General features: G+C 51.1%; 1 protein-coding gene and 1 long non-coding RNA gene across 2 annotated transcripts in view; one reads left to right on the top strand and one right to left on the bottom strand.

Annotated features, from left to right (window-relative positions):
- Lrfn2 (leucine rich repeat and fibronectin type III domain containing 2) overlaps positions 1 to 14,606 on the top strand; it is a 174,075-nt gene that overhangs the window by 86,103 nt on the left and 73,366 nt on the right. The gene's annotated exons all lie outside the window — the stretch shown is intronic.
- On the bottom strand, positions 2,484 to 14,600 carry LOC113457559. Its single transcript, XR_003378107.1, has 4 exons — positions 14,354 to 14,600; positions 12,941 to 13,082; positions 12,058 to 12,342; positions 2,484 to 9,007 (listed from the first exon to the last, which is right to left on the bottom strand). It is a non-coding gene; the product is annotated as an uncharacterized LOC113457559 (long non-coding RNA).

Below are 14,606 nucleotides of genomic sequence, written 5' to 3'. Positions count from 1 at the left end.
AGGGTGACAGATAGTGGAGGACCACCTTGTTTGAATATGAGCTATTCCTTACAGCCTCATGTTTGAACATTGGGTCCCCTGATCCCAGCATGATGTAAACCCCCCTCCCGGAACTGTAAACCAAAATAAGCTCCTTCCCCACAGGGTCTTGATCATCGGAACAGAAAAGAACCTGATACACATCTCACCCTGCCTCCCCTGGTGTGCAGTGCTGTGTTGTGCAGTGCTGTGCAGTGCTGTGCTGTGTAGTGCTGTGCAGTGGTGTTTAGTTCTGTGCCACGCAGTGCTGTGCTGTGCAGTGCTGTGCTGTGCTGTGCAGTGCTGTGTTGTGCAGTGCTGTGCTGTGCAGTACTGTGTTGTGTTGTGCAGTGCTGTGCAGTGCTATGCTATGCAGTGCTGTGCAGTGCTGTGTTGTGCTGTGCAGTGTTGTGCAATGCTGTGCTGTGCAGTGCTGTGTTGTGTAGTGCTATGTTGTGCAGTGCTGTGTTGTGCAGTGCTATGTTGTGCAGTGCTGTGTTGTGCAGTGCTGTGCTGTGCAGTGCTGTGTTGTGCCATGCAGTGCTGTGCAGTGCTGTGTTGTGCAGTGCTGTGTTGTGCCGTGCAGTGCTGTGCCGTGCAGTGCTGTGCAGTGCTGTGCAGTGTTGTGCTGTGCAGTGTTGTGCAATGCTGTGCAGTGTTGTGTTGTGCAATGCTGTGTTGTGCCTTGCAGTGCTGTGCAGTGCCGTGCAGTGTTGGAGGCCAATGGCCACCCATCCAGTTTCCTCTCCTTTCCATGGCAGAGAGACTCCTTTGAGGGCTGCTGTGGCAAGCATACAGTCTGTCTCCCAAAGGCTCTTGTCTCTTTTCCTTACTTGCACATCTTACTGTCCTAGTGATGTCACAGCCAGAATGTGACCTCAAGCATTGACTTGAAGTTTAATCAGGGTCTGCATGTGCATGACCCTGATTATTAAGAATCTAATAAGAGGCATGGTTCAAAAACCACATGTCTTTCTTGGCACTAAGCACAGCCCAAACAGCGCCTTAGGAGCATCTCCTTCCAGATTCCTTTCCTCTGTAAACAGGGGGTAAGTGGCATCATTCTTCCCATTTGCCGAGGCCTGTTGCCAGCCAGGGCCATGTCATTTTGTAAACTCCATTTTGCTTGAACTTTGGCAATTCTATTTACTACATAACTTTGGTTTCTAGATGAAAATGAATTTGTATCTCTGAATTTTTGATTGTCTACCTCTACAGACCCAAAGTAATGGCCAGCCGAAAAAAATGTTTACTGACCACTATCACTGAACATTCTTAACTGACCACTCATGGATACCCCCAGAAATGGCCAACTGGGGGGTTCCAAAGGAAACTTGTACCCTCCAGCCCACTTCCACACCTACCCTATAGCTACTACACTTTGAAGATTGACATGGGCTCTGCTTCTTATGGACATCCTCTATTAGTCTGGTTTTCTGTTGCTAAGATAAACCATTGACCAAATCCAACATGGGGAAGAAAGGGTTTGTTTCATCTTACAGTTTATACCGTGTTGACAGAAGCTGAAACAGAAACTATGAAGGGGCACTGCTCACTGGCTGACTCCCTACAGTTTGCTCGGCCTGCTTTCTTACACAGGTCCACCTACCCAGGTGCTTTAGGGCCTCCTACATTAATAATTCATCAAGAAAATGCTGCACAGACTTGCCTGTGGGCCAATCTGATGCTGGCATCTCCTACGTGAAGTTCCCTCTTCCTAGACGATGCTAGTCTGTGTCAAGCTGACAAAAAACTAAGCAGCATGGATTGGTCTGCAGGTTTCCTCCAGATAAGCCCTCCAGTGTCTGTCTTTCAGCCCCTTGTCTGTCTTTCCTTCTCCCTGACTGTTCACTGCTAAGCTTCAGGATATTCAGCACCAAGGTCAAGAGCAAAGCCTTGGAGCTCCCTGGTTAGCATTTGGCTCCATTCTGGCAGCCTGCTCACTCAACTTCTGTCTCTTTGCCTCTCTGTAGGGCCTGGGGATCGACCTTCCCAAGGCTCTCTCCAAGATGAGTTCAGGGCTTAGCGTACATCTGGCATGGAGCAATAATTCAATAAGCAGCCATCATCGGAGTTCTGTATGCATTTTGTTAGAATGCCAGAAACATAGGGAGAAAACCCTTTTTAGATCAGAAATTAAAACAAGACACTATTAGTCTGAGTCAGGGCAAGGCTGACCTAACATGTTAGCAGATGGTTTTGGTTCTCAAGAGCCTGCCACATGTCTAGCGAGTGTCACTCTAATGGTCTAGTAGTGACTAGCAGTGATGCTGTGCTAAGTGGGGGAGGCAGCCAGAGTCTGGTCCCTGCCTCCGGATCCAGGAACAAGGGTGTCACATCATACAAGGAGCAGAAGCAAGATGGATACCTCCAAAACACTGTTCCATGGGATATTGTTGTCAGGCTTTCTAAAGTGCCCACCACCAGCAGGTACGGTGGCACACACCAGTCCCAGTGTTTGGGAGGTAGAGACAGAAGGGTGGTCTGTGTCATCCATAGCTAACCTAGGCTAGATGAGACCCTGTCTCAAACAACCACATGAGTGTCACCTTTTGTCAGGGTTAGACCTCACAGCTGTGGGATCTTTTTCTTGCAGATTTGCCCCAGGTTAGCAAAGCTTTGAAAGCGGAAGTTGAGAGAAGCCTGGGTACCAGGAGTATGGGGGCTGAAGTCCTCAGCAAAGAATCCCACTGACCCCACCCCAGGCTCCTCCCCATGAAGAGTCATGGCTTATTCCACTTTGGGGGACAGTGGCGTGTTGGAGGAAAAGCCTTTGAACAGGCCTGAAATGGTAAATTTCAGCCATGAAGGTGAAGGACCCTGCTGTGGGTTCTAAGATGTACAGGGAGAGACCTGGGGGACTCGCAGTGAGGTGACACCTTCCACATGCACAGAGGGGAGGTAAACCTTACCTATGACTTCAATTGCAGCTAAATAAATTGTCAGAGAAGCAATTTGGGTCCTATACATGCCAGAATGTGGTTCTAGAACACGTATGATACAAGTCTAGCTTGAGTGCAATGTTGTGCTTGGGAAACAGACTGTGTATGTATGGACAACCATATGGAGACCAGAGGACAAATTCGGATGTCCTTTCTTGATGCTGTCCACCCTGATTTTTGAGACAGAGTCTCAACAGACTGAGCAGCAAGCTGCAGGGACCTACCAGCCTCCATCTCTCAGAACTGAATGACAAGTGTGTGCCATCAGGCCTGGCATCGTTTAAAGATTTATTTTTAATGATGTGTGGGGGTAAGGGTGTTCACACATGATTTCTGATGATCAAAGGGGCCTGAGGCTTTAGATCCCCTAGAGACAGAGTAAAAGGCAGTTGTGAGTGGCACAATGTGGGCACTGTGAAATGGATGAGGGTTCTTCACTCCTGAGCCATCTTTCCAGACACCAGGTCTGGCTTTATTTATTTATTCCTTACAGTTAGTTCTGGGGGTTGAACTGGGGGGTCTTCACACTTGATCAGCAAGCACTTGGCTGACTGAGTTATGCCTTCCCACAAGTCCCAGGCCTGAGTTTTTAAATAACAGCCTGATGGCTCAGGGAGTCTTACAGAGTGGCCAAGAGGTTCAGTTCTCGTAAGGCCAGTGTGGCTTTCTCAGTTGGTGAAGTTTCTGATTGCTTATGATCTGTTGCAGGATTCCCCCCCCCCTCCCCGGAGTTTGGGGGACACAGCAAGGCAGTCCCTGAGATCTCTAACAGGAGAAATCACCTCCCGCTGAGAGTAATCACCAGTTTCCAGGAGGAATTTTGCCTTGTGTGCTTGCTTGCTTCTTAATCACCCTCTAAATATGCATTTTCACGTTATCCCCTAATGGCACCCAGAGAATCATTAGAATCTGCTGGGACCCTAATCCACGGTTCTGCAGATCTCTAAGTATGTAATTTCCCTCCATGACGCAGGTTTCCGAAAGTCCACAAATAACCATTTGCGAGATAAAGTCACAGCCCCAGAGTCAATTACAGCAAAGGCTGCAAAGAATCTACTTCCTTTTCGAAAATTAAGATGTGAAGTTAGTAGTCACAGCACTCCAGGCTCCCCTTCGCCTGAATGGGAGGTGGAAAATGAAGCTAGCTCCTCCCCTCGGTCCTTGACAGGCAGGATGCTGATTTGGGCTGGTTTGGGACTCTGGGCCACCTGGGTGGTGGCTGGAGGAGAAGCCCTGCTCAGTGGGGTCAGTTGCCGGGCTTCACATCACACCAGACCGCTGTCTTCTCTTTCCATCGTGAGGTCACATGTCCTGAAAAGGATTGAGGGAACCAGCTGTGACCATCCCGCCCATGACGGTCCTCCTTTGCAGAGCTGGCACTGCAAGGAAGTGTGGAGGGACCGAGGCTCAACCAACTAGGACAGTGAGGTGTGGCCTGACATACACACATGCAGTCCACATCCGCTTTCACAGCTTAGGCCCACAATTCCCTCTGGATGGCTCCTCCTACCTTTGCTATCATTGGCTCCCCTGGCTTTCTGTGGGAAGGTGCCCCTGGACTCAAGAGGACTCCAACACTGGACCTTTCCTGACACCTGCTTCCACTCCCATCATGACTGGCAGTTAGGACAGCTTCTTTCTAGGCCCATTTCTCTCCCAGCACAGCAGTGGCTTCCCAGGGTTAGAGTGTTGGCACGAGATAGGTTTTAGCACACGCCAAGATATGGCAAGTCTGTGGGTTAAAGGGCAACTTATCTTTCCCGAGGTTACACAGCTATCACATGGATGCATCCCACGCTATCTCAGAACCCCTCTTTTGCCCTGGAAGTCACGGGACCTCTCCCACACATGGCAGTTGCATAGACAGCAGAGACCTGCTACAAACTGAGGGCCAAGATCCAAAACCACTATCCTGACCAACTTTCTTCCTGGGGCTTCTGGTGTGGGGGGTCTTCTATGTAGAACCAATACAGCAAATCCAGAGCAAATCCACCCCCCACCTCTGCTTGGCCCCCTCTGACCCCTCTGACCCCTCTGCCCACTGTCAAGCTCTCCAGCATGTGAGCCTTGGTCTGGAGAGGAGTCTGTGCAGCCCCGAATCCACTCCAATTGTATTTTCTCTCTGTCCCTTGAAGAATCAAAATTGCTGAGTGCCTGCTATTTTCCCTGAAACTGTATAGCAAAAAATCTTCTCCTGGGCTCTGACCCTGAGAGTCTGCTTTCTGCCCAAAGCACAGTTTTACAGCCAAGTTATTTCTGATTTTTTAAAAGCAAAAGCAAAAGCAAAAAAAAAAAAAAAAAAAAAAAAAAAAAAAAAAAAAAAAAAAGAAAGAAAGAAAGAAATAGTCTGGAAGAAACAGACCGTGTTGCAATATAATGTCTCAGCAAAAACCCCAGGAGTCTGGGCCTGCACTTGGCCCCTGTGCTGACTGAGGGGAGTCTGGGGGACATCTGGAGTCATACTGGGTGGGACCAGACACACTGCAGGATGCAGGCAGGATTCCTGTGGCACTTTGATAAAGCCAGGGAGCTGATGGGGAGGGGTACAGAAGGTTCTAGGTGAAAGGAGAGTTGTAGCCAGGTGGAGAGAGCAAGGCTTGCAGGTCTGCCCTGAACTGAAGGGCCCTGGTTCGAAATGAGCTGTTTTCTGGGACACCATGCAAATGCCTTGACTAGTGAATTGACCTTAAACTCATGATGCACATGTGCATGCCTGGTGAGCCTGACGTGGTTGAGGCTGGGTGTGGATATTTTGTGCTGGGTGTTTGTGACCAGAGTGGTCATACTGTCACTCTTACCTGTGCATCTCCAGGGCTAGCCACACTTTCTGGGATGCACGTAGCAGGCACTCTGTCTGGGGACTGTCTGAGTATTTGTGTGGGGTCACTGTTTAGGTGATGCATGCATGCAGGGGTCTGTGGGATGTGTCTTTGCGTGACTCTGCAGCCGACGCATAGAATGCGAGCTCCGCGGAGCAGGCCTTGGTTGACTCCATTCTGTCTTATGCCAGGGCCAATTCTAGTGAGTATGCTGGCACATTTGTACCTGGGCAAGGGTGAGCACTGTCTACGGGTACCTTTGTGTTTCATTGTGCCTATAATGGTGTGCATAGAAGCATCTGTACCTGGGAGCAAATATGCATAAATGTTCATGTGCCATGGGGTGAAACGGCGACCTCGGGGTAGATGATGGAAGCGGAAGCATGATGAAGGAATTATCTAGAAGGCCTTCATGTGTTTATCAAGGTCCCCAGCCATGGGCTCTGCCTTCTCTGGCAATGGTCCTTGTATGTGTGGATTTCGGTTTCACAGCCTTCTTTGGCCGTGGATGAAGCTGAGACTCCATTGTTAACGAGACTATATGCACAGGGACACCTTTTACTTCTCTCTGTGTGACAAACCCTCCCTTCCTCCCTATGCCCCATGCCCATGGCAATGACTCTTCCTCCACTGGGTCTCTGTCAGGCTTCCCTAGAGGTAACCAGGACTCTCAGGTGGACCCAGGTTGTGGATTCGTGAAGTCATTGTCCCCTCCTTGTCTCACATGTCCTCCTCCAGTGCCTCTGTTTCCCTCAGCACCCCATAAGGAAGCCTTTCCCTCCTCAAGGTCAGTTTCCTCTCAAGGCTATCCACAACCATAAGGGTGATAAATGGCTGTGGGGGCCCAGACTGGGGAGGTGGCATTTCTATGGCTTTTTAACAGTGCCCCGTGTGGCAGCTGTTGGTGAAAAGATCTTGTGTTTTTGTCATCATCCTTGCTTCCCGGGGAACACAAGACCATTTGTAAAGGCCAGGCATCCATTTGAGGAAAGACAGTGTGGAATTCTGGAAAAATAGGGCATTGTGACATAAAACTTCCTCCACGTAGAAGTGGAAACTGAGGCATGTGGATATCCAGTTCCTCCTCTCTTCTACCCTGGCCTGCTGTGACAGCTCTCTTTCCTTTCTTCCATAGACACGATGCCACCGTTTATTCTGTGACACAGTGACTTACTTACTAGGTGGGAATTTGATAATGAGAAATGGAGAAAAGAGAGCTCAGTCTGCTGTCTGATAAGCAAGTCCAGGGCCCTTGATTCCACATTGGAGGAAGTTAAATGAACCAAGGTCACCCTGGATATTAGGGACAAAGCCAGGAATGGGGTTTGAGTCCACCCTGTACCCAAGACAGACTCCACCAAGCCTTTTCTCCCACTATGCTCTGCTCCCCTTAGATCCCTGGCTAGTTTGGGTTGTAAACATGTGATCAGCCACAACTCTAGCTGGCAGCTCCCCTGCTGCCTGTTCCTAAGGGGTCTGTCCACCTGCTGGTCCTTTCCCAGAACCATGGTGTATGTCTCTGGTCTACCACAGAAGCAGGCTGGCCTCCAGTGAATGATTATGTTGCTAAGTGCTTTGCCTGAGTCACGTGGTCTGTCCTTGGGGAACTGGAGGCAGACACTCTCTGAAGCCTAGAACATGACCACGATAGAGCTCTGGTGCTGACAGAATGGGGTGAGGCAAATCGGGGTTGGACTGAACAACAGGTTCTTGTCCAGGCTCAGTCTAGTGAGGAAGACACGAATATGAGGCTAAAGGCCTTGAGTAAAAGACGCCAAAAGAGGGAGGGTCGTAAGGACAGAAAGCAGGTCAGGGATCTTTGGGCCACTGGAGAAAGCAGGGGGTACCCTCAGGCCCCACTCACAGTCAAGAAAAGGCAGGACATGTTCTGGGTGGGGCATGGACCCATTATAACAAGTGAAGCCCACAGAGGGGGTGTGAAGGCAGAGCTGGGTTCTGAGCCAGCCTGGCATCCTGCATGTCTTCTGTGCACAATAGGCCTGGCCTTACTTGGAGAACTAGCACTGTGCCTCTGGAAAGGGTCAGGAACCATTAAACTAGTATCATTCCTTCATATAAGTCAGGGTTTGAGTCAAAATCAACTACAAGTGAGTATCCTGAAGGGAACTAAGTGTCATGAAGAGAAACTAAGAAAACCAGATGGACTGGTGACGTCAGGGAACATAGTCACAGACATACATACTTCTATCCCTAACCCTCAGCCTTGGTTCGGGTCCCAGTGTTCAGGACTCTATTATGGTCACCTGCTATGAGTGCTGTCTCATTGGAATGTCCCCTCCTACAAGGCTTGCTTTATGTCTGTGGACACCCTTGTTACGACTTGACATCATCAAATATTAAATTGCTGCTGCTCAGCCACCACTAGGATGGAAGGACGCACACTGAGGACAGCAGGTCTCCTAGGATCTTAGAACAAGTGCTTGGGAGGTGGGCAGGACTCTTCTGCTCTTCCATGCTCTGCAGGGGCACTGCCTCTGTTAGTGACACAGGTCCTATGCTGTCCCTCCTGGACTTCGCTCTCCCTAATATCTACAAAGGAAAACTGAGTAGCAGACACTTGCCCTGCTTGGGATCAGTCTGTGGCCTGCCCAGGGCACAGATCAGCTGGGCCTCTGCAAAGCCCAGCCCGGCTCATATGGAGACTCATCAGCCTCAGTAAGTGGGTCTAAAGATAATCAATCTTTTTTCATTCCAAGCTAAACAAACAGCTCTGAGAAACCTCTATTTAAAACCACACATATAGCCAGGTCTGTGTCTGGTTAAATGGCGGTGCACACTGACCTAACGTTACAGGTTCCGTGTGCTTCCTGCTTGGTTTTCAGAAATGGAGTGGAGGTGAAGCTGGGCAGGAAGGAGGGGACCTCACCTTCAGCTTCACTCAACTTCAGGGCCCAGGGGGAAGTCCCAACTCTCAAGTGGAAGATTCTGCCCAGTGATTTCCACAACCTAAATCTAAATCTCCTCCCTGTGTCCCAAGGACAGAGGAGTGTCCTGTTCCTGGAGGTGACCGTAAACCACAAAACCCAGACTTTTTGTCTTCCAGAGAAGGAAACAGAAGTGGTGTACTTATCTATCAAGATCAGACAGTAGAAACAGTCACAGAGGAACGAAGCCAGGCCTTCCGACACGTCCGTGCTTTCTGTGGTACTGGAGGGAGGGTACCAGGTCCCTTGTATGGTGGTGGAGTAGACATTTCACTTCCACACCCTGGAGACACACATTAAGAAGGGCACAGAATACAAAGTTAGGGTTAGATTTGGTCTCCGGGGTTGCAGGAGGGCGGACTGGGGATACAGGGTGAGGTTTTGAAGAGCATGTGAGCATGGATTTTGGAAACTGGAGGTACCTCATTGCCTTTTCTCTCTGCCGTGGCTCCAGGTCTCCTCAGTGTAAACCCCAGCTCTCTGTGCCACTAAAGCTGTCTAGGCAGCCAAGACTACTTTACAGCTGAGGCCCACGAATGAAGAGAACTCAGCTAGGAAGCTGCATTTGGGCAGGGAATAGCAGAGTTCAGGAAGGCAGGAATCTCCACAGCCCAGGCCGTGGGTGGCAGAGGGAGCCTAGCAATGTTTCTAGAGCAAGTGGTGGCATTGGGATCCTCTGATGCCCCAGCCCTGGCAAGAGGGAGCTTAGGATATGAGCGCTCCCAGACTGGACATCAGACTGATCTCACAGTTGTGGCCTGTGGTAGCCATGGAAGGCAGAAGTACATTGGTAGCCAAGCACAGTTGGCAGGACTGAGAAGGAGTGGACAGCAATGGCTTTCTTTCTCTGTGACGGTCTCGACAATGATCTTAACACGCGTCCCCAGTGGGGACAGTTCTACCAAAAAGCTGCAGCCCTATGGGGTCCGCTGGGTTTGTGTTATGTGACTGACCACAACACCAGGGCTTCAATCAGCTCCTCTTCCTCCATGAAGCAGGCAGTGCCTGTTCCTCCTCCATCTCTGCACATGGCTGGTAGCCTAAGGCATGGACAGGCCATAAATAATAGCAATAATGAGAGAGTCTGTTCTGAGCGCAATGATTTTATGAAATTGCATTTCTGAAAAGGTTAATTTTCCCATCTCCCCACTTGTACTCCAATCTGGGGAGGCAACTGTGAATTAATTGAACCCGCTTCCTTCCTGGTCTCTGAGAAAGCCTGGCAAGATGTTTGCTTCCCTGGGGCCTGATGTCCCCAGCTGGCTGGAAGCAGCAGTTTCTGGTCCCCTTCTCAGAGTCCAGTGAGAGGACCCGAGGCTGACACATAGTGCTCAGGATGGGGACAAGAGGTCCTGGTGGAGGGAGGGCCAGGCTGATGGGGAAGAGAGCCATGCAAGGTTATGTGGAGTGCCCTTGGGGGACAGCGCGTGGAGACATCAGAGATGAAGGGGGCAAGTAGAGCCAGGGGATGAGTCCACCTACATACACATGGCTTTCAGTGTGGGGGCAGACAGGATGGAGCAGCTCTGTAGACCCTCTTGCTCGGCTCCACGGTTTTTCTCTCAAGTGTACTGTGTAGATAGCTCAAGTGTACTGTGGAGATAGCTCAGTTGGTAAAAGGCTTTGCAAGAGGGAGGACCTGCCCCGGGACCCTCTGAGCTGAACCCTGACACCAGCCAGATGGATGGATCCCCATGTAAAGCTTTTAAAAGTTAGGATCAGGACGAAGGCTGCAGAAGAGTGATAGATTCTGACCACTTTCAAGGATCATGGGAAAGAGGGCCTTGGGAGGGAAATGTAGATTCACCTCCTGAGGGAAGAGCTGAAGAACAGGGAAGGAGAGAACTGGGCAGTGGAGACATTCTGCCCTGAGTCGATGGAATAGCTGCTGTCGGGACAACTACTCAGGACCAGGGGACCTCCGAGCGCAGGAACCAAGAGGGACGTGCATGGCAGTGCAGGCAGATTTGGGGTGCTCTTCTGACTTGTTCTGACATGTGTTCACACATCCCAAGGATGTCCTCTGACCATGGCCTTGCCCTGGCCTACTCTTAGGCCAACTGATAAGAACTTCCAGCCTCGAGTTTCTCATTCTCACTCATGGAACCTTGTCAGCTTCCCCAAACAGGGGACCAGCTCTTGTCTCAGCAACCTGACTCCCTCCTCCGCCATTGGTTGACTTGGGATATCATCACATAGAAGATGTTCCATTCCCTGATGGCCACACCCCCATCCTTCCATCTCTTCCACATAACCACATGGCCTGTACCATCTCCAAAAGAAAGTCCTGGAGTGGTTGAGACTTGTCTTTGCTTTTATTTTTAGTTATTTTTCATGAATATGGTATATGTGTTTGTGTGTGCATGCATGTACCTGTAGAGACCAGGGGTCCTGTGTCTGAGTAGTGATTTCTGAGGATCTACCTGCCTCTGCCCTGCCTCTGATGGACTTCAGGTACCTGGCATTGTATGTGGGTGCCAGGGATCTGAGCTTGAATTCTCATGTTGCCTCTGCAAGCCCTTTACCAACTGATTCACTTTCCCAGCCGAAGACATGTTATTAAATGTACCCTGTTATCCTGTCCACACCAGGCCTCATTGTTTACCCTTCTGCCTTTTTTGTGAATTCCCTGTGGGACTCTCTTGCATTTTCCTGTTGGCTTAACTTTCCATCCCAACCCCATTCATTTGTCCCTGTTTGCACAGCTCCCTCCTCTACAAACCTGCAGAGTAGCCACAGGCCATGGCTTGGGGTAGTCTGCACCAAGAGAACAGTCTAGAAGACCATCTGGTCCTCCACCCATCTCCAGTCTAGGAAGAGTCCCAGTGCACCATCCTCTCCTGTCCTAGAGGTCCTCTGCAGCCTGCAGGACTCTGCCACAGGACCTTGTCACCTGCTGAGCTCCTCCCTGCACAGGATTCTACCAGACCTTACACATATGAGTTCATGTAAAGACAGGGGTGGCATTCACGGCCCATGGGCTTCGCTTGACCCTGGGAAAGAAGTGAGTGCAGCTGCATCAATAGACCAGCACATCTCTCTTTTGTTCCTGTTCGGGGCAATCCTCAAACAGTGACTAGCCAGGACTCCCATCATGGTCCTTCTGCCCACACAGGAGGGGGTTGGGTGGATATTGCTTTTTCTTGTGCTACGCCTAGCGCTACAGAGTCTTCCAGATGTCCCCAGAGCCTCTGGCTGCTACCGCTGTGGTAAAAACCTCTGTTTCATGTTTTCTTTCCCACCTCCCTTCTGCTCTTTCCAGCAATGTTCAGGGGTAGCCTTCTGGATGTGTGCTGATGAACCCTTCTCCCAGGCTGTTCTGGGGCCACTTACCCTAAACCCCTGTCCTTGTGACCTACGACAGCCGAGTGCCCTTGCAGCCCAGATCCCTGGATTCACCCTGAGTTCATTCAAACAGGGGATTGAAGTTGAGCTCCCAGAAAAGCCCCCACTCTAGTCCTCCCAGCTCTGGCCAGCAGCCTGGCCTAGCCCACCACCTCGAGGGCTTGGGCCAGAGGCCTCTCCTCTGTCAGGACCCTGCTGTCATGTGGCGGGACCGTTTCTTGTGGCTGGCATCATCGCACACTGATTCATCTCCTTCTGGAGGAACGGGGCCAGCTGCGGAGAGCAAACATATTGAGTAAATTCACAAAGAACTGATGGCTCAGCTCAACATTTTAATGGCGACACTAAGCGCCCTCTCACCATGATAAACATGCTCAACGCCTGAAGGGATTATGGCTTCCAGGCTGGCCACTCTGTCACAGGGAAAAATTAATCTTGAGATTTAATCAAATCCAGAGCTGCACACTGTGGGAGGGAAGGGGTTCTTCCCCTCTGTGATGTTCAGGGGAGGTTCCCTCCTTCCAAGTGACTTCATGGTATCATCTTGACTGAGTGCACACAGGCCTTCTGGGCCAGACAGTTGAGGCATTTTTGCATGCTGCAGCCTTCCTGGAGCTGCTCCTCACGCAGAGAGGTGTCGGGTGGAGTCTGTGGAGGGCAGATGCGAGTTCTGATTTCCCTCTGATGGTGTCTTCTGTGTCATCCCCTAGCACCCTCGGGTCCTCTTCTGAGGGTGCTTACAGTCGCCAGCATCTCATGCTGGTTCCCTGAGTTCTCTTATGGCTCCACCCCCACCTGCTTCTGTCCAATCAGATCGAGGGGTGAATGTGCAGGGAGGATCTTATTCCAGTAACTCTTACAATTCTCGCACCTTGTAAATGAGACAAAACTCTCTCCTGCAGGGGACCCAGTGTTGCGCTTTGTAACTTGAGGGCTTTGTCAGGATCCAGAGGAAGATGGTCCAGATGGTCTCAGGAGTGGAGTCCATGACTGAGTTCTTCCCAAGCTGGCTCCTGGGAGGGTGGCATAGGACAGCAAGACCTATATTACCCTGGAGAGAGCACACGCGGGCCACCCTTAGGGCCTGGGGCCTCCAGAGTGAGTAGCTTCACAGGAGATTTGTGTGTGCACTGAAGTGTTCCAGGTGCTGGCCTGCACACGGAGAGGCTGCAGGGAGGTCCTGCTGGGGACGTGGATGGGGCCAGTGAGAGGAGCTGCTGCCTCAGCTAAAGAAGAGCAACAAAGAGTAGGGGGAGGTGGCGGATGGTGAATGAGTTGTTCTCCTGGAAGGACAGGGGCCTGCCTGGAGGAGAGAGGCTTCAGGAGACTTCATCTCTGTCTCTGCCAGGGCCACCATCTGGCTCTTGAAACCCTCCATCCCGATATGTGGCCTATACAGTGTGTGTGTGTGGGGGGGGGTTGGGGTGTTAATGACACCCTTTGCTAAGAAGTGCCAATGGGCTAGCCAGGCTCCAGAGCAGGCGGAGGTAGGCAAGAAACCCCTGAGAATGTAGGCCTCCTCCTTTTTGCCTGTTAAAAGCATCGAGAGTGGACAGAGCACACACAATTAATCCCAGCACTCAGAAGGCAGAGGCAGATGGATTTCTGAGGCCAGCTTGGTCTACAAAGCAAGCTTCAGGACACCCAGGGCTACACAGAGAAATCATGTCTGAAAAAACAAAACACAAAACGATTGCAACAGCAAAAAGCAGACGGAGGCAGCCATTCTCTGTCTGGCTTGGCATGAAATGACTCGGGGGTGACCTTCAGCTTGGGCTCAAGGATGTAGTGTGGGATTCTGATGCGCCTGAGTGCATATGGAGTCCAAGAGCAGAGCCTGTCTCAGGAGGGGACCCTGCTTCTACCTCTGGGCCTCATCCCTCCCCAGCGCTTACCAGGCATCCCATCACAGAGTGGCTTCCCTCATTTCCTGACAGACACAGTCAGCATGGGGATGGTGAACTCTGCCTAGTATCTGTAGGCTGTGGGCTGCTCAGAGGAGCTGATCCAGCAAGCATCCTCTGATAGAGCAGCATACAGTGCTGCTGGCCCCATCACTAACAGGGTTCTGTGTCCTCATCAGAACGAGCCTCCTCATAGGTCAAAGGTAAACCTGTGGAGAACATACCTCTGGTCCCTCCATCCCACCCTACTACCTCCTTGAGAAGCCCTGTGACCCCAGGAAGAGTGGCTAGGTTCTAGAGTAGAGGCAGTAAAGGACAGCAGCTCTGCCTGCTACTTCAGGGTTCAAGTTCTGAGAGGAAGAGGGCGAGGAGACACTGACCTGACCAAGACCCGCTGAGTCCCTTGGAGGGTAAGCTTTCGCAGGAGATGAAGGGATCTGGAAGCAGAAAACGTCGGCAGGCAGCGTGCGAGTGTCTGGAGTTGGCATGCCCGTGAGGAGGATACATTCTGAGTACTGAAGCAGCATGCCCAGGGTCGGCAGCAGAAGCAGCGTGCCCAGGGTCAGGCTCAGAAGCAGCGTGCCCGGGGTCGGGAGCGGAAGCAGCGTGCCCGGGGTCGGGAGCAGAAGCAGC

Source organism: Microtus ochrogaster, linkage group LG2 (genome assembly GCF_000317375.1).
Source record: "Microtus ochrogaster isolate Prairie Vole_2 linkage group LG2, MicOch1.0, whole genome shotgun sequence".
Taxonomy (NCBI): domain Eukaryota; kingdom Metazoa; phylum Chordata; class Mammalia; order Rodentia; family Cricetidae; genus Microtus; species Microtus ochrogaster.
This window is presented reverse-complemented; position numbering and strand designations above follow the sequence as displayed.